The sequence below is a fragment of the Sphaeramia orbicularis genome, chromosome 13, assembly GCF_902148855.1.
Source record: "Sphaeramia orbicularis chromosome 13, fSphaOr1.1, whole genome shotgun sequence".
NCBI lineage: Eukaryota > Metazoa > Chordata > Actinopteri > Kurtiformes > Apogonidae > Sphaeramia > Sphaeramia orbicularis.
Genome location: NC_043969.1, coordinates 37,014,994 through 37,032,651, shown reverse-complemented (window position 1 = coordinate 37,032,651; position 17,658 = coordinate 37,014,994). Strand labels below are relative to the sequence as shown.

At 38.1% G+C, this 17,658-nt stretch overlaps 1 pseudogene; it reads left to right on the top strand.

Moving 5' to 3' along the window:
* Window positions 1-15,072: 15,072 nt before the first annotated feature.
* The window catches only part of LOC115431150 (mitochondrial ornithine transporter 1-like), a 10,695-nt pseudogene continuing 8,109 nt past the window's right edge, over window positions 15,073-17,658 (top strand).

The following is a 17,658-nucleotide window of genomic DNA, read 5'->3' as shown; positions in this document are numbered from 1 at the left end:
GCGCTCTCTGAGTGCTTCTTTTCTTTTCTTTTCTTTTCTTTCCTTTGCTTTCCTTTTCTATACTTACCCTAACAACATATATTTAACTTTTTTTGTCTATTTTTAATACGCAGTTGAGTCGTTACTTTTATTTTTTTACACTAAGCCAATCCAGTGTAGAACTTCATCACATATTAGATTAAAAACACAAAACCAAATTGTGAACTGATGTGGGGTGAAGCACTCCTTACATTCAGTTGCCAAATACATTTCCATGTAAACATGTTTATGAAAAACATATGCTTGAGTTTCAATGTCAGCAGCTCCTTATTAATACAATATGACATATAAACCAAAGTTCATTAACAGCAACAGAACACATTCCTCAACAGAACCCAACATGGTCGAGTTTAATGTATTTGTGGGATTTTAAGAGTGAAAATCACCACTCTGAGATGAGGTGCTTGAAGAAGAAATGCTTAGTTTATTTCAGGGCCTTATTAGTGCACCGATAAGAACTGACCACCCAAAAGAACGACACTTTAATACCCCCAAGTTGTTATGTGTGGCACTAAATGCATGCATTAAATACATGACAACAACAATATGAGAATGTCATTTACTTTATACAGAGGCACGAAAAGGGGAGAAAAGTGATGATGATTCTAAGAGTCCATGATTAACAGAACATTAGTCAGTTTTATTTTTTATTTTATTATTATTTTTTAACACAAATTATTAACCTTTCAATCTAAAAGAATGTTTGTTTCACAACATGGTGCAAAATACAGTTATTCATCTTTTCATGGTCATCAGATATGACCCATTTGGACGTTCAGAGGCTCCGTAGTGAACGTCATCTTCTACAATATTGATTCACTAGTAAAACCCATGGAATTGGATCAGTGACAGTGGATGGAGACGCTTGTTTTTATGTTCAATTAAGGATATTTTTACTGAAAAAGTCACTTTTTCTTCAGTTTTCTCTGTTTCTGATATAATAACCCTCAACTTTAATCTGTGGTTTTAACCCTTTCATGCATGAATTATGAGAACCTTAATCAAGATTTTTTTTTTCCTGAGCGTTTTTTTTCCTCTTTAGGCATGAAAAAAAAAAACAATGCAATTGAAATTTTTTTATGAACCTTAGTTATAAAACAGTCCACTTAGCTGGACACTATACGTTTGATTTTAGAAGCAAAGAAACATGTATTTACTGATATGCTGTGTGAAAACTATGAAATAAAAACATTTTTAATGCTCCTAATCTGATGTTTTCCCACATTTTATCAGACTATAATACTAGTTATTGCGCACTTCATGGAGATAATATGCAAAAAAAGATATCTTATTGTTAAAAAAAAAACAAAAAAAAAAACGGTTAATTACAGTCTAATAACAACTATAGCAATTTTTTACACTCAAACATGTTGGTGCAGATCAGGTTTATCAACAAGTTACAGTAATAGAATGAATTGCATTGTATGGAATGATGCATAAGTGTCCATTGTGTTGGTTGATATGCAACTAAAACAACAAAAGCCCTGAATATACAAAATAATATCTTTGAACAACTGTCCACTGTAGTGACCACAATGCTTGAAAGGGTTATGAACATCTACATGATCAGTGAATTAAATATAGGAAAATACATGATTTAAACTAAGAAGGATAATTTTAGAATAAATGGTGATAAATCACTTAAGAAAGGATAAATATAGAGGAAAATATCACAGTCGTGGAAAATGAGTGGACTCAGTTGCACGGTGCTGAAGGGAAAACGGGCTTATTAGCACAACACAAATCAAACATAAACAAGCGATAAACAAAAACCTGGGTTTGTACTCAGAGTCCGGAGGAGTGAGGGTTATGGAGTGGGTGGGGAAGGCGATGGACCAAGGACCAAGCCTTAAATAGGCTTACTGATGATGCCCTTCAGCCGTACGGCACACAACAGGTGAGTCTGATGCAGTGACGTGCAGTGGGGTTCATGGCTGGGGAGGCACTGACTCTTTCAGAGCCAGATCTACAAATATATGGTGGCCTGAGAAACTGGAATAGAGAGAGTGAGCAAAAGGAATGGCCTGGGTATATGGGCTGTGCATCAAGTCAGCAAAGGTAGACTGGCAGGAACTCAACAGGAAAACTTCAAAAAGAGCCATTTCAAACTAAAAATTAAAAAAGTTTATGGTATTACCTTTATTTGTACATGAAATCCATCCATTCTCAGCTCAGAAATGTAATCCTCCATTTTTGATGAGGTGAATTAAAGTGTATAAAAAAGAACGAAGACGATTATAAGCGCATGAATCTGTGGACTCACTGGTGCCATCTACCATGAGGCAGGGGTACTGTTTGCCTCCCCTAGTGACTTTTCCACTGCGGTTTTATGATTAATCTGTGAGCCAAAACACATTATGGAAATACATTCCATACGTTATGCAGATTACGGAAGGATAGAGCATATAATCAGAGTGTTTGAAAGCATTTTAACTGCGATATACAGAGGGACAGCGACACAATATTTTCATCGGGTACCAGCAGAGTTCATGAGGGGAGTAGACAGTTCTCCTGGAGGCACAGCGCAGCGCTGCCTCACAGCGCATCTCCTCCCTGTATTTGAACGGAGCATGTGGAAATTCTGCTATTCTAATTGACAAAAAAAAAAAAAAATAACAATATTGGATTCGAACGGAAGATGAGTTTATAGGACATACCAGCTGACAACTATCAACATTTATTATATTTTATAGTCAAGTTTTTTTTTCTTTTCAAGATTGACAAGGGAGGCTCTGCCTCCCCTGCCTCCTCTGACTGCACGTCACTGAGGATGAAGTGGAGAGGGAGGGGGTAACACTGGCACAGACCGTGACAGAAAATTCATTTAGGCACTGACACAAAAGTAGCACTGGGTCTTTATGGGTTAATTTCAACTGTTGACTCTGTTGTGCATCTGTGGGCGAGTCCTTTTCAAAGACTCAACTTTATATTGCACCCATTTGGAACAGCCTGCAACCAAAGTTCGGGCCTGTGTGACAGAAACAACCGTGAATCAGGATCCACCAGGTGAGCATTAAAATAAGGTTTAATTTTTCTACCTCAGTCATTTCAGTGTTTTTTTGTTTGTTTGTTTTTTTTGCTGTTGGATCAATTGTTTGTTGACTGTTTGTGACATTGTTTTAATGTGTTTCAGGCTCGTTACATGTTTATTAAATCATGGCTTCTCGTCCCATGAATCAGTCAGTCATCGACTTTACAGCGGGAGCAATAGGTCGGTTTTATTAATATCTTTAATACACACAATAATTTGGTTTCTTCATTAACTGTTTCTTAAGTATCCCACACTGTTGTTCTACTTATTGTCGATGGATGGATAATAAGAGAATATTAATGAAAAGGTAATATTCTAAGTCTGGTCAGTGTGAATGAGTAAAGCTAATAGTGGAACAGTAATAGAACTGAATAATGATTCATTTCTATGTGAATTTTAAGAGATGGCTGCATTTCTCACAATTCCACCCACTCAGAGTCTGTTAATTCATCTTTATCTGTGTCACGTGTCATAAAAGTACATTTCTGCATGTGGTCAAATTCACAAGACACTGTTTGATTCAATACCCTGTTGGAATAATAGTGTTTTCAGACATATTCCTCTTTTTAATTCCCATTTATACTCATCAGTACTTACCTTTGACCCAGTGTGGTGATCACATATCCAGTTATACTTTACCTATCAAAAATAAATTTAATTGTCTCAATTATTTCATGTAATAATATTTCAATAATTTCATGAGAAGAGGTAAAAATATTTTAATCTGACTTTATGGGCAACAGTTTATATAGCAAAACATCAAATACAACTTTTTTTTTTTCTTATTTATTTATTTTTAACGTTAAGGACTCTCCTGACATTATAGAATCCTTGGCGTCCTTGACTGAACCCATTTTAATCTCTATGTATTACACTAGGTAATGTTTCTTGTAACCGCCTTGCTAAAATTTTACACAAAATTTTAAGGTCAGAATTTAATAAACTTATTGGTCTCATATTTTCACATCTGTTACTGGGCTTTCCAGGTTTTGAGTGTTATTAATGCCCCAGTCATTGATTTTGGTAGACTACCACTATGGAATGCTTCCAGCAACACTTCCAGTAATGGCTTCAGTAACTTGGATTTCAATTTTTTATACAGGTCAATTGGTAACCCATCTGGACCTGCCGTTTTGCCTGCTTTCATGTTATCAATAGCTATGCTTATTTCCTCCTCTCTTTGGTCTGCCTCCAACTTTTCGACAAATTCAGTAGAGATATTAGGAAATTTCAGTTCATCCAAAAATACATTTTGGGCTTGTGGGTCATATTCTACTTGAGATTCATACAAATTTTCATAATATTTTCTAAATTCCTTGTTTATTTCAATAGGGTCTGTCACTGTATCACCTTTATTATTTGTTACTGAAGTTATAGCTTTCCCTGTTTCTAATTGTTTTATTTGCCAGGCTAAAAGTTTGCCAGGCTTTTCCCCTTCTTCATAAAACATTTGATTAAGCCTAAGCATGTCTGAGGCAGCCCTATCTACAGATAATTTATTATACTCAGCTCTTAAAATCAGTAATTCTTTTTCTACTACAGAGGTTCTTTTCTTAAAGACCTGTTCTTGGAGCATTTGTATTTTGGATTCTAACTGTTGTCTGTTCTGACCAAATACAACTTTTAGTTCTTACCCTTGGCCACACTGGCCACAGGGTATTGTCATCAGTTGGTCGTCCATCTGTCTGTCCGTCTGTCCAAAAACTTTGTCAGGCCAAGTCAGGCCACTAGGAGCAGGCCCCCAAAGAGTTGGCCAGAGTCGGCCGTATAGACCGATGCCACATGACATCACAGGTCACATGATTTGACAAACAAAACAAAAAAAACAACAAAAACAAACAAAAAACCCCCCACAATTTTAGAAAAAAAACAACAACCTATAACTGTAAATATTGGTGTGATGTAATGTTATGTGAAAGAAAGAACCACTGATCCCAAACCCTTGAGTGTAAATTATTTAGCAAAGTAGTTGCTTTTCCATTGACCCTCAAATTGTGCAAATATAACTGGTGCATAAAAATTTACCAAATGGAAAAACGACAATTTCGCCAAAAGTTTAATTATTCCATTACAAGTTTAATAAATAGAAATAAATAGGCAAAGCAGAAATAAATAGAGGAAGAAAATGTAAAAGAGGGGAATACTGAAGGGGTAAATATGACTATAAATAATAAAAAAAAAAGCCAATAAATTAATAAGATGTCAGATGAAATAAATATAGAAATTAATAAGAAAAGAGATCAAGAAATGTAAATTAAAAACCATGCAGAAATAGGCAAAGGAGAACTAGAGGAAGAAAATGCAAAAGGGGGAATATTGAAGAAAATGTAAATGGAAAACAATGCAGAAATAAATAGGCGATGCAGAAATAGAGGAAGAAAATGCAAAAGGGCAATACTGAAGAGGTAAATATGACTATGAATAAAAAAAAAATGACAATAAATTAATAAGATGTCAGATGAAAATAAAATATAGAAATAAACAAGACAAGAGATAAAGAAAATGTAAATAGAAAGCAACACAGAAATAAATGCAGGGATTAAAATTAAATATGGAAAAATTTAAATAAGTACAAAACAGATAAATGGTATAGAAATGAACTTATCAAGCCATTTTTATATTTCTGTACATATTTTTCAATATGGCAGGTTCAGTCCTCCATAATATATATATTTATTCTATAAATCATAATAAATGATATTTTCCCCAATAAAAAGTTTTTTTCTTTCTGAAAATCCATGGATCTAAATTAACAGCAAAACTTTACAATAGCATATTAAGTAAAATTCAAATTATGAGGTTTAAAGAGTATATCTATATATACAGGGTGGGGAAGCAAAATTTACAATATTTTGAGGCAGGGATTGAAAGACAGTGTATGACCAATTAGTTTATTGAAAGTCATGAGAATTTATTTGCCACAAGAAAACTGACATAATAGAAAATGTTTTTATTCTATGTGTCCTCCTTCTTTCTCAATAACTGCCTTCACACGCTTCCTGAAACTTGCGCAAGTGTTCCTCAAATATTCGGGTGACAACTTCTCCCATTCTTCTTTAATAGAATCTTTAAGAAAGTCGACATTGCTGTGTGATGTTCTATTGGTAGCATGTTCTAAAACGCCCCAAATAGCAGAATCCAGAGGGTTTAGATCTGGGCTAGAAGGCGGCCATAAACATGATTCCCAAAAATTGCTAAAGTGGGATTTGCAGAAATCTTGTATTTTTCTAGCTGTGTGGGCTGGAGCACCATCCTGTGTCCATACATAATTTCCATCTGGGTAGTTTGCTTTAAGCCATGGCAATACCTGGTATCTGGATGGATCTGGTTGGATCCTTTAGGATTTTGGATTTGAGAGCTTTAATAAAAGCTTTGGTACGTTTTTTGTTGCTTCCTCCACTTCCAGACTTTGTCGTAATAGTTTTGCTCATAGTCATTCTCTTCTTTCCATTATAAACAGTCTTTATGGACACTCCAACTATTTTTGAAATCTCCTTTGGTGTGACGAGTGCATTCAGCAAATCACACACTCTTTGACGTTTGCTTTCCTGATTACTCATATGGGCAAAAGTTTCTGAAAAGGTATGGATAATAGTGTTAGGTATGATTATGACATCAATATATGTTTGGTTTCAAAACAATTGACGTAGTGCCTGCTGAGAAAAACAACTAAATGTGCATTGTAAATTTTGCTTCCCCACCCTGTATTTACTGGTGAAATAATTGAACATGAGCTGTTTTCATGACATTATCGTCCTCTACATCCTTGATTTCTGTCAAACTAAACTCAGATCCTAAAATGTCATAAAATCCATCACTTGTAACATATTCAATAAAATCAAACGTTAGTGTTTATGATCCGTGTTTTAATGATCGATCACCAGAACAATGTTGGTTCAATGTAATGGATTCATATCAGTGTTTTCATTTGTTTTATCAGAGGGTTGGAAAATAACTCAATTGTACATTTATTTATTTTTGTTCCAAATCAAGGTTTAATGCACTTTTCTTTCTTTCTTTTTCTTTCTTTTTTCTTTTTTTACGTCATTAATGTTTCTGTTTAAATAATATATAACTACGACACACCTTATTCATGTATTTTTATTGTTTGCATATTTTCGAGTCAACCTCTATGTTTAACTCTTTCATGCATGAATTATTAGAACCTTTGTCGAGATCTTGAGTGTTTTTATTGCTCATTAGGCATGAAAAAACAATGCAGTTGAGGGTTTTTTTTTTCATGGATTTACAAAAATGTCCACTTGGCTACACCCTGCATTTTATTCTTGAAGCACAGAAACATGTATTTAAAACCCGATACCAGAAAGTGATATGAAAACAATGACATAAAAAACATTTTTAATGCTGCTAATATGATGTTTTCTCACATTTTAACGTACTCTAATACTAGTTATGACTCACTTGATTGATTTGATTGATTGAGGTATTTATTTTGAATATGAATGTCAAAACAGATGAAAATAAATAAACAAAACACTTAAACATAAGACATATAATACATATTCGAAAAGGAGTGAGAAGAAGCATAACTTATAAAATCCCACTCCTTCTCTTTAAATAATTAATAACAGTAATAATCTTCCTAGTTCATAGTGATAATATGCAAAAAACAAACAAACAAACAAACAAAAAAACCCATTAAAAAACAAACATGTTTTTTAATTACAATCTAACAATTAACAGTTGATTTGAAGTCAAACATATCACTGCAGATCAGATTTATCAAGAACAATAAAGTTACAGTAATGGTAGGAATGTCAGTGTGTTGGATGGTGCATAAGTGTCCACTGTGTTGGCTGATTATGAAACTAAAACAAACAAACAAACAAAAAATTTAACCCTTTCATGCATAGTGGTCACTACAGTGGACAGTTACTCTACAGCTTTACTCTTGTATATTCATTGGTTTTGTTGTTTTAGTTCCATATCAACCAACACAGTGGACACTTATGCATCATCTCATAAACTACAATTCATACCATTATAGTAACTTTGCTGTTCTTGATTGGTTCTTGAGTGGAAATCAATTGTTAATATTTATTTTTTTGCATATTATCTCCATGAAGTGAGTAATAACTCATATTAGAATATGTTAAAATGTTAGAAAACATCAGATTAGCTGCATTAAACATGGTTTCATTTCACTGTTTCATATCACTTTATGATATTGGGTTTTAAATACATGTTTCTATGCTTCAAGAATAAAATTCATGGTGTAGCTGAGTGGACATTTTTGTAACTCCATGAAAAACACGTTGATTTAAAAAAAAAAAAAAAAAAAATCAATCACATTGTTTGTTTTTTTTTCATGCCTAAAGAGGAATAAAGACACTCAGGGAAAAAAAATCTTGATTAAGTTCTCATAAATCATGCATGAAAGGGTTAGAAATTAAAAATAATAAGTTAAAATATATATATTTAATTAAATAAAAAAAAAAAAAATAGTAATAATAATAATAATAATAAAAATAAACTAAAACAACAAAACCTGTGAATATACAAGAGGACAGCAGCTGTAGAATAACTGTCCACTGGAGTGAACACTAAGCATGAAAGGCTTAAAGTTGTAGTTTTTACCATAGGTTTCTCTTATCACTGATTGCTCCTGTGCTGCTGTCCTCTACTGTCCTCTAGTGGCTATAACAACAAACTGCAGCTCACTGTTTTATTCTTCATTGAAACTGATGAAACCTGTTAAAGCTGTAATAAATAACCCACAGCCGTTCAAACACACACTTTAATAGAACTGTTCATTGTACATGAATCAGGAGGCGTAAATACAAGCCATAATAATAATCAACAGTGTCAAAGGAGCATATATGGATACATGGAGCATAAACGATGGAAAAGTATTAAAGGGAATTTAATCACTGATACATGTTGTAAATTTGCACGACAGTAAAGGCAGCAATAAAACAATCATACATGGAGTCATAACAAATACCTCAAATATGTACAGAGATAAAAATGAAATCTGACAGATTTATCAGACCAAATGTCAGCAGGTCAGAGTTGGACAAATAGTGGTGTTTCCATGGCAACCGCCGCCATCCTGTACATCTGTCGAATACAAGTGACATCACATACTAAAGCATTTAACATGGTTTGATTTTAGGGCCGCGAGCCACCAGTTGAGAAGCTTTAACCCTTTCATGCATAGTGGTCACCACATTGGACAGCTATTCTACAGCTGTTCTTTTAATAATACTACTACTACTACTAATAATAATAATAATACATTTTATTTATAAGCGCCTTTCAAGACACCCAAGGACACTGTATAACAAGATAAAACAAACAATCCATAAAATACAAAGAAATAAACAGATTAAAACAAATTATTACTATATATAGAAATGAAGTTGTAGAATGGAGATTAGAGTTTATGGGGGGTAGGCTATTCTGAAAAGGTAAATTTTGAGTCTGGATTTGAATTTGGGGAGAGAGTCACAGTTACGGATGGATGGTGGGAGGGAGTCCCAGAGCTGAGGAGCAGAGCATTAATTTTGCTGTTTTAGTTCCATATCAGCCAACACAGTGGACACTTATGCATCATCCTATACACTGCAATTCATACCGTTATTGTAAATTTGCTGTTCTTTATAAACTTAATCTGCAGTAATATGTTAAATTGTAAAAAAAAAAAATTGCTTGATTTCGTTATTAGACTGTAATTAACAGCTTTTTTTTTTTTTTTAACAAAAAGGTGTTGTTTTTTTTTGCATATTATCTCCATGAAGTGAGTAATAACTAGTATTAGAGTATGTTAAAATATGACAAAACATCAGATTAGCTGCATTAAAAATGTTTTCACACAGTATGTTGGTAAATACATGTTATACATGTTTCTTTGCTTCAAAAATTAACCACATGGTGTCCAGCGGAGTGGATATTTTTGCCACTCCATAAAAAATAGGTTCAGATTTTTTTTTTTTAATAATAATGATAATAATAACAATAATAATAATTTATTTGTAAAGCGCTTTCAATCAAAGTGCTGTACAGATATAAAATCAATCACAATAAAACATAAAAACTAAAAACATTAACTGTAAAAACAAATCAAGACATATAACACAGAGTAAACAAGTGGGTCTTGAGCTTTGCTTTAAAAACATCCACAGAGCATGCCTGCCTTATGTCCAGAGGAAGACTGTTCCAAAGTGAGTGTTTTTTCAGTTGTGTTGTTTTTTAATGCCTAAAGAGGAATAAAAATACTCAGGAAAAAAAAATCTTGATTAAAGTTTTCATAATTCATGCATGAAAGGGTTAATACTGTAGAGACTGAGCTGTAGGCCCTAATCGGAGGACTGTATGTGCACGATACTGACACAGAAAAATAGAAGAAACTCAGAAACACCTAGAATGACATAAAGAAATAAAAAAAAAACAAAGGGAAAGACTGAAAAAAAACTACAAACTTTAAAAGAAAACTGGTGTAAAACTAAAGGAAAAACCCAGTGAAACTGATGAATCCGTGTCCATGACTGTGGACGTAGACGTGGAAACAAGAAACTCCAGTTCATGTTGGACATGATGAGATGGAACCTCATCTGGATGTGGCTTTAGAGATCTTCCAGTTTTACCCACAATTCAACTCTTCAGTCAACCATGGATGGAGGTTTTAGGATCCTGACCAGGGAATCAAAGTCTGATTTTACACATAAAAGTCCTATTTCAGTATAAATGTTCTACTGTATTTATAAACGTATAATACATAAAATGAAGAACTCTTTGGACTATTCTGACAAAGAAGTATTTTCAGAAACAAGTCAGATTATGATCAGAATAAAGTGGTGTTTTCCTTTGTGTATAAAATCTGTGAACAGAAGCTCAGACGTTGATCGTCCATGAAGCATCAGAACAGAATGAAGGCGTTTATCGGTTCAGCTGTGAAACTGTTGATCACATCCAAATATCAGCTGGACTCACACTGAACAACTGGGACTATTATGGGATGTTTGTTCCTGAACCGTCATTGTGGTCGTGACGGTCGCTCGTCTCGGCGATCAGCCTTCATTCGGATCCGCTTCATGGAGACCTGGAACGAACATGGCAGCAGACATGTCCAGTTCAGACTGATGTGTGTGTGACTGCGTCTACAGTCCAATGAATCCACTGAGGAAAGATGTGAACGTACCTTATAGAAGAAGAAGAGGCAGACATCAAATATGAGCAGAGCCGAGACGATGAGCACCACCCTGATGATCAGATTTGTCACCGAGTCTGAAACACAACAGAAAGAACCTTTAAACCAGGGGTGTCAAACATGCGGCCCGAGGGCCAAAGGTTCCAATCCGGCCCCTGGGATGAATGTACAAAGTGTAAGAATTCCAGAATTGTCTTTTTATATAGTGTATGTAAACTTCTGGTTTCAGCTGCATATGGAAACAACAGGACCTGGACGTGAGCGTCGTATGTCAGACCTGAGTAATCGTTACAGTGACATTAGGGTTTATGTAAATGAGCTCTACATTAAACCTGGATGGGACTGGTTTTAAACCTGGGTTTAAACTCAGCTGTGGTTTGAACTGAGCTCAGATTAAAGGAGTGTTTGTTGGTTCAGCCCAGTCTCTGACAGGTTCAGCTGGACCGGGTTTACCTGATCTCAGTTCTACCATCGTGGTTCTGCTCACACCTGTTCACTCTGCTCACTGGAATGTTGTGGAACATGGTCACGTGACTGTTACTGATGCATTGTGGGTATTTTGTGTGTGACTGTCCTGACGTTACCTCCGACAGTGAGATAGAGGGTGGGGGTCTGAGATGACGAGAAGCTGTGGTTATAAATGTCCACGTGATAAACACACGTGTAGTTCCCTCGGTGGGCGTAGCCCTGGCAGACAACAGGAAGTGGGCGGAGAGTGATTGACAGATGGCAGGGTGCGGGTCAGTGGCTTCTTGGTGTCAGAGATCAGCTGGAAGGAGCCTCCTGGGTACTGTGGTTGATGGAGCATGTGATAGTGAAGTCAGAGCCGACGAGCAGCCGGAACCCCTGCTGGTAGACCTCAAAGATCCCATCAGACAGGGAGATGTTGGGCTGAGGCAGCAGATCTGTCCACACACAGAGACATGATTGGACCAACAAGCACACGAGCACAAACAACCAGTCATAGAATCCCTCCTCAGAGACACAGATGGATCTGATCCACATGAGTTGGGATGTGACGAACACTGACCAATGAAAACATGGAGGAATGTGTAATTTAGGCCATAGCTGACGTTCAAAGGCATTATGGGTAAGAAATGACAAACGTGGTGGTTTTAGATTCTCACATGTCAACATTTGGTCCTTTTGTCCCTTGACGAGACTAATGTGAAATATGTTTGTGTTTTCAGTCTATCTGGTCCAAATGAAGATGTTCATTCAGGATCTGGACATTACAAAGGTCAAAGGTCAATATTTGACACATTTTACAGAAAAAAAAAAACAATGAACCAAGACAAAATAATCAACTGATGAAATGAAAGACTCATTAGATGTAACTTTAAAGTCAGAGTCAGAACCATCTGGTCACTGAGAATTCAGATAAACAGTTTGTGTCCATTTGTACCTGAACACACCACGTCCACACCAGATGAGAGACTAAAGGGATCACCTAGTCCCAACACAGTCCCTCAGTCCAGATGTCAGCTTTACACAAGGAACAGACACCGACCACGCAGGTCTGGATGAAGAAGCTTGTGTGTTGTTGACTGAGACAGCTGATCCACAGTCCAGATGTTGACACACAGCAGACCCAGACTTCAGGTCCCACTCTTCATAGGGGTCTCTTACTGGTCTCCACAGTCCCTGCTGGTGGATCTCCAAAAGTACCAGCACAGCGGCTCGGCTGTCCCACCAACCTGATACCACCTGGATCTGAGCAGAGACACAAAGACATGAGTCAAACAAACACACTGTCATATGAAAACCACGCCCCCTTCGTACCTGAACAGGTGAGTCCAGCAGCTGCTCCAGGCGAGCAGGTCTTCCCAGCTAAGCTGGACCTTTTACAGTCCAGGACAGCAGACTCGTTGCCTTCACACTGGAGCTCACTGGTCCAGACTGGAGCCTCCCCCTCTCCATAGAGCGCCCCCTGGAGGAGCACAGGAGCCCCACAGCCCAGCTCCCTACAGACCACCTGGGTATGTTAAGGTCCAAATCCTCTTCACACACTGAGGACCAGGACTGGTTGGACCGGACCTCCAGTCTGCCTGAACACAGACTGGAACCATGGACCAGTTTGACAGAGTCTGTGGACCCACAACAACACAGAGACATGTTTAGAGACAAAAAGCCCCTGGATAGACGACGGTAGTCACTTTTCCATTGACCCTCAAACTGCGCAAATATATCTTGCGCTAAAATTTACCTATGGAAAACGACCGTTTTGCCTAAAGTCTCATTTTTCAATTAAAAGTTTTTGCGCTGGCGAGAAGTGGTTTTTTGGGCATATAATGGTATATCACACAAAACTGGAATGTAAAGACCTTTTTTCGCAACTAGAGTCAGGTGAATTAAAAAAACAGATGTTGACGTACGTTACAACAAGCAAAGATGAAGAAGAACATGTTGCGGTATTTGTGGACACACGAGGAAACCCAATCATTTTTAAATTTTAAGGAGATGGTATAGGGTCGGTGATGTTTTCATGGTGTCCTCAGAGTCCAGCAGACCCACATAGAGCTGGAAAAAGAGCACATGGACCAACACAAAGTCCTATTCAAACAAATGGACTCAGTCCTTCTGAGCTGTTCAACAGCCTGTTGGAAAGCAGAGTCATGTGACCATGTTCATGGACTGGAACTGAATTCAGCTCCATGTGTTTGATGTTTCAGTCCAGCTGTCCAGTGTATGGACCTGGTCTTACTGGGTTTGGTTTGACACAGCTCAGATAAAACACACCTGAATGGACTCATGGAAGAACTCTGACTGAATCAGGACCGTCGTCAGTAGACTTACCTGAACAGGTGAGGAATGGGGTGAGGCCACTGGATAAAATATCTGTTTTCAGACAGTCCACCGTTGTAGATGTAGAAAGAAGACAGGTGGGGCTGATGACCCACACAGGATCAGATGAAAATGAACCAGCTGTCACAGAAACAGCAGATCCACAGTCCAGTCGACGACATATGACATCTGCTGCCTTCAGGGTCCAGGCGTCAGAGGGATGATAACCATACAACATGTGTCTCCATTCTCCATGTTGTTTAATCTGTACTTTACCTTTACAGCGACTGGCTCCTCCCACCAGTCTGACATCATCAGGATCTGATCAAATACAAATGAAAGATAATGAGATCAAAGTGAGTGAACTGATAGAAGCTGGTGTCAGTCAAAGCTCCACCTGTGCAGGTAAGGTCCACAGCTGTTCCAGATGAGCAGTTCTCTGACCCTGAGCTTCCACAGTCCAGGAGAGCAGACTCATGGCCTTCACACTGGAACGTCTGCACTACAGGAGCCTCCGCTTCTCCATAGAGTGCCCCCTGGAGGAGCCCAGGAGCCCCACAGCCCAGCTCCCTACAGACCACCTGGGCATCAGGAAGGTCCAAGTGTCCTTCACACACTGAGGACCAGGACCTGGATTGGTTAGACCGGACCTCCAGTCTGCCTGAACATAGGCTGGACCCATTGGCCAGTCTGACAGAGTCTGTGGACACAGATGGAAGAAGACTGGAATAAAACTAGAGTCTGCTGGAGTCTGAAGTGGACTCTGTTATCCCTTTTCCACCAAACTGGTTCTCTGTGTTTCCACCGCCCAAGCACCGGCCAAAGTGGTTCTAAACAGGTTTCAGGCAGGACCAACTTCGAGCTGGGCTAAACCGGAGCCCACACTAAGAACGGATGACTGACCCCCTCCGTCATTGGTGGGCAGGGGTTACAGACCAAAACAGGAACAGGAAACCTATGAACCAGCATTTTTTAAAGTACAACCAGCAGGTTTTTAGTTTAGTTTAGTTTTTAGAGAAAGAGTAATAGACGCCAAAAACAAACAGCAATGGACAGAGGAGGAGACCCAGTGTTTCTGACACTGTGGGCTTCATCTGAAGTCCAAGACAAGTTGGAGGGGGCCTCTGGCACAAAGCCAGTGTTTGAAGAAATATAAAGACAGTCGAATACGACCGGACCTGGACCAGGTTCTAAACAAACTAAAGACGATAAAGAAGGAGTACAAAAGAAAAGACAGTGTGGTCACAGCAGCCGGCCAAAAAGAATCCCTCATTTGGACCTGCTGGACTGGGTTTTAGGGGACCAGATAATCCAACTACCGGTGCACAGAACTGGGACACAGCAGACATGGACTGTAGGCTTGGACTGGGGAGGAGTCTGTGGTAAAAACAGCAGCAAACGATACTGGTAAGTTTTGTTTCTCAAACGTATGGTTAATAGTTTACAAAAAGTCGACTGTAGAGATTAAAGTGTGCTACAAATGTTACACGTTAAAACACTAGCTAGTGGTATGCTAACAACAAGCTAACAACATTTCAGTGTTGTCTCTGAAATGCTATCCTTACATTATGTTTCTATGCATGTCATATAGAAACCCACATATTTATGTTTGTGACACATGCCACAGACTGAAAATCTGTGTTTTTTTTTCCTCTGGATTGGAATATAAGCTGTAAACACAAGACCAGCACTCCCACACCAGACCCAGTCATGTGATCACATTTTATTATGACGTAATGACTCAGCTCTGACTTGGCTCCACTTGGCTCTTGGCCAATGGAAAAGCAAACCAGTTTTTTGTAGGCACCAGGTTGGAACCAGTTAAGCGCCGGAACCAGTTAAGTACCGGCACCAAAATAGCATCAGGTTCTTTTGGTGGAAAAGGGGTATAAGGGACTCTAGTAAGACTGTAGTAGACCAAGTATGGGGGCTTGGACTATATAGTGGATTTTATTGGACTGTAGTGACTCACATTCATATGTGTTAGGTTTGGTTTCTTCTGTGTGTGACATGATGTTCAATCAGCTGTTTGTTGTGGACATGGATATAATGATTGATTGTATTGATCAGTTTGTGTGAGTTCACTTTAAATCTGAGTTGAAGTCATGGACTGACCAGGATCTGAAAGTCCACAGAGTCTGGAGCCCATAGTGACAGTGTAAGGCAGTGTTTTTCAACCTTGGGGTCGGGACCCCACGTGAGGTCGCCTGAAATTTCTTCTAATTGATAAAAATAAAAATAAAAACTTAATAATAAAAAATATATGGTGAGTTGACAGAGACAATCCCAATCTATAAAAGACATGACAAACTGTGGTTGTGAAACTGAAGCACTGTAGTACTGTTTATCTGTCAAATGTTCATTGTGGTCGGTTTCAGATGCTGCAGCTTTTTTATAATTCATAGTTTCAATTCTTGTTTGTTCAGTATTAATTGTCAGCCTTGACAAGCTGGACTGACTGTACACATCCTGACCAAGGAAAATCCAATTCTCACTTTGTGCAGTAATCTACACCTGGTTTTTCTGCCTCCGTCCACAATAATATACATTATATTGACTAAATGTCCTCTAAAATTAACCTGTATTTGAAACATAGGATAGAAAACTACAGAAATTTGTGGAGTCAAAATGGAGTCAAGAGTAAAAAAGGTCGGAAACCACTAGTGTAAGGGTTAGGGTTCAGTGTTAATGCTCTTACCTGAACAACTCAGCTCTAGTGGTGAAGAGAGACGTGTACGAGATTCAAAACAGTCACTCAGTGCAGATTCATCACAGTTTGGTGTGGTCCCCCAGCAATCTATATCTGAAAGTCCTTTGTGTATCTGTGTCTCACTGAAACTGTAGATCCACAGTCCAGTTCTGCACAAACTCTGTTTCCTAACTTCCTGTACCAGTTAGCCCCGTCCACAGGTTTCCAGTTTCCATCCTTTCGTTTCATCTCCAGGTCACCATGACAACGACTGGCTCCTCCCACCAACCTGAAGAGGACAGAGTCTGTGTAGAAATAAGACAGACCAGTCAGAGTCCAGTCCAGAACCACAACACACCATCTAGACCACATTCACTGGATTATTGACCACATATGGTTTCCATGTATGAACAGTGTTTTTAGTCCAACTGACATATTTTCTGTGTCCAAATGGACTCAGTTCGTCCATCATTCATTCAGTCAGTGAATTGAATGGGTCAGTCTGGTCCTGTTTGTCAGTGTTTCCTTCAGTTGTGGATCTTTAAAGCCACACTTGTCCAAATGTCAGGAACAGGAGCTGAGTGTGGTCAGTGGAGCTTCTGTAAACCCATCATTCCTGAGTCCTCTGCACTGGCTCCAGTTTGTTCAGATGAAAACCACCTGAACCAGGATGTTCAGCTTGAACCCATTTCACATCCTTCCTTTATGCATTTCTTACCTGTTGAAGAGTTGTTTTGAGACAGGAGCCCTGCAGGAAAAACACAAAGGACAGCCATGAAAATGGGACAGTTATTGTGATTAGAAATACAACATGTCCACATTAGTAAAGAAACAGGAAAGTGACGCTGATCAGATTGGATCTAAATCTGTCTGAACTGTGTTTGTGCTTTGACTTTTAGAAACGTCTAAATACCAAACCAGCACATGACACAGATGAAGGTTCAA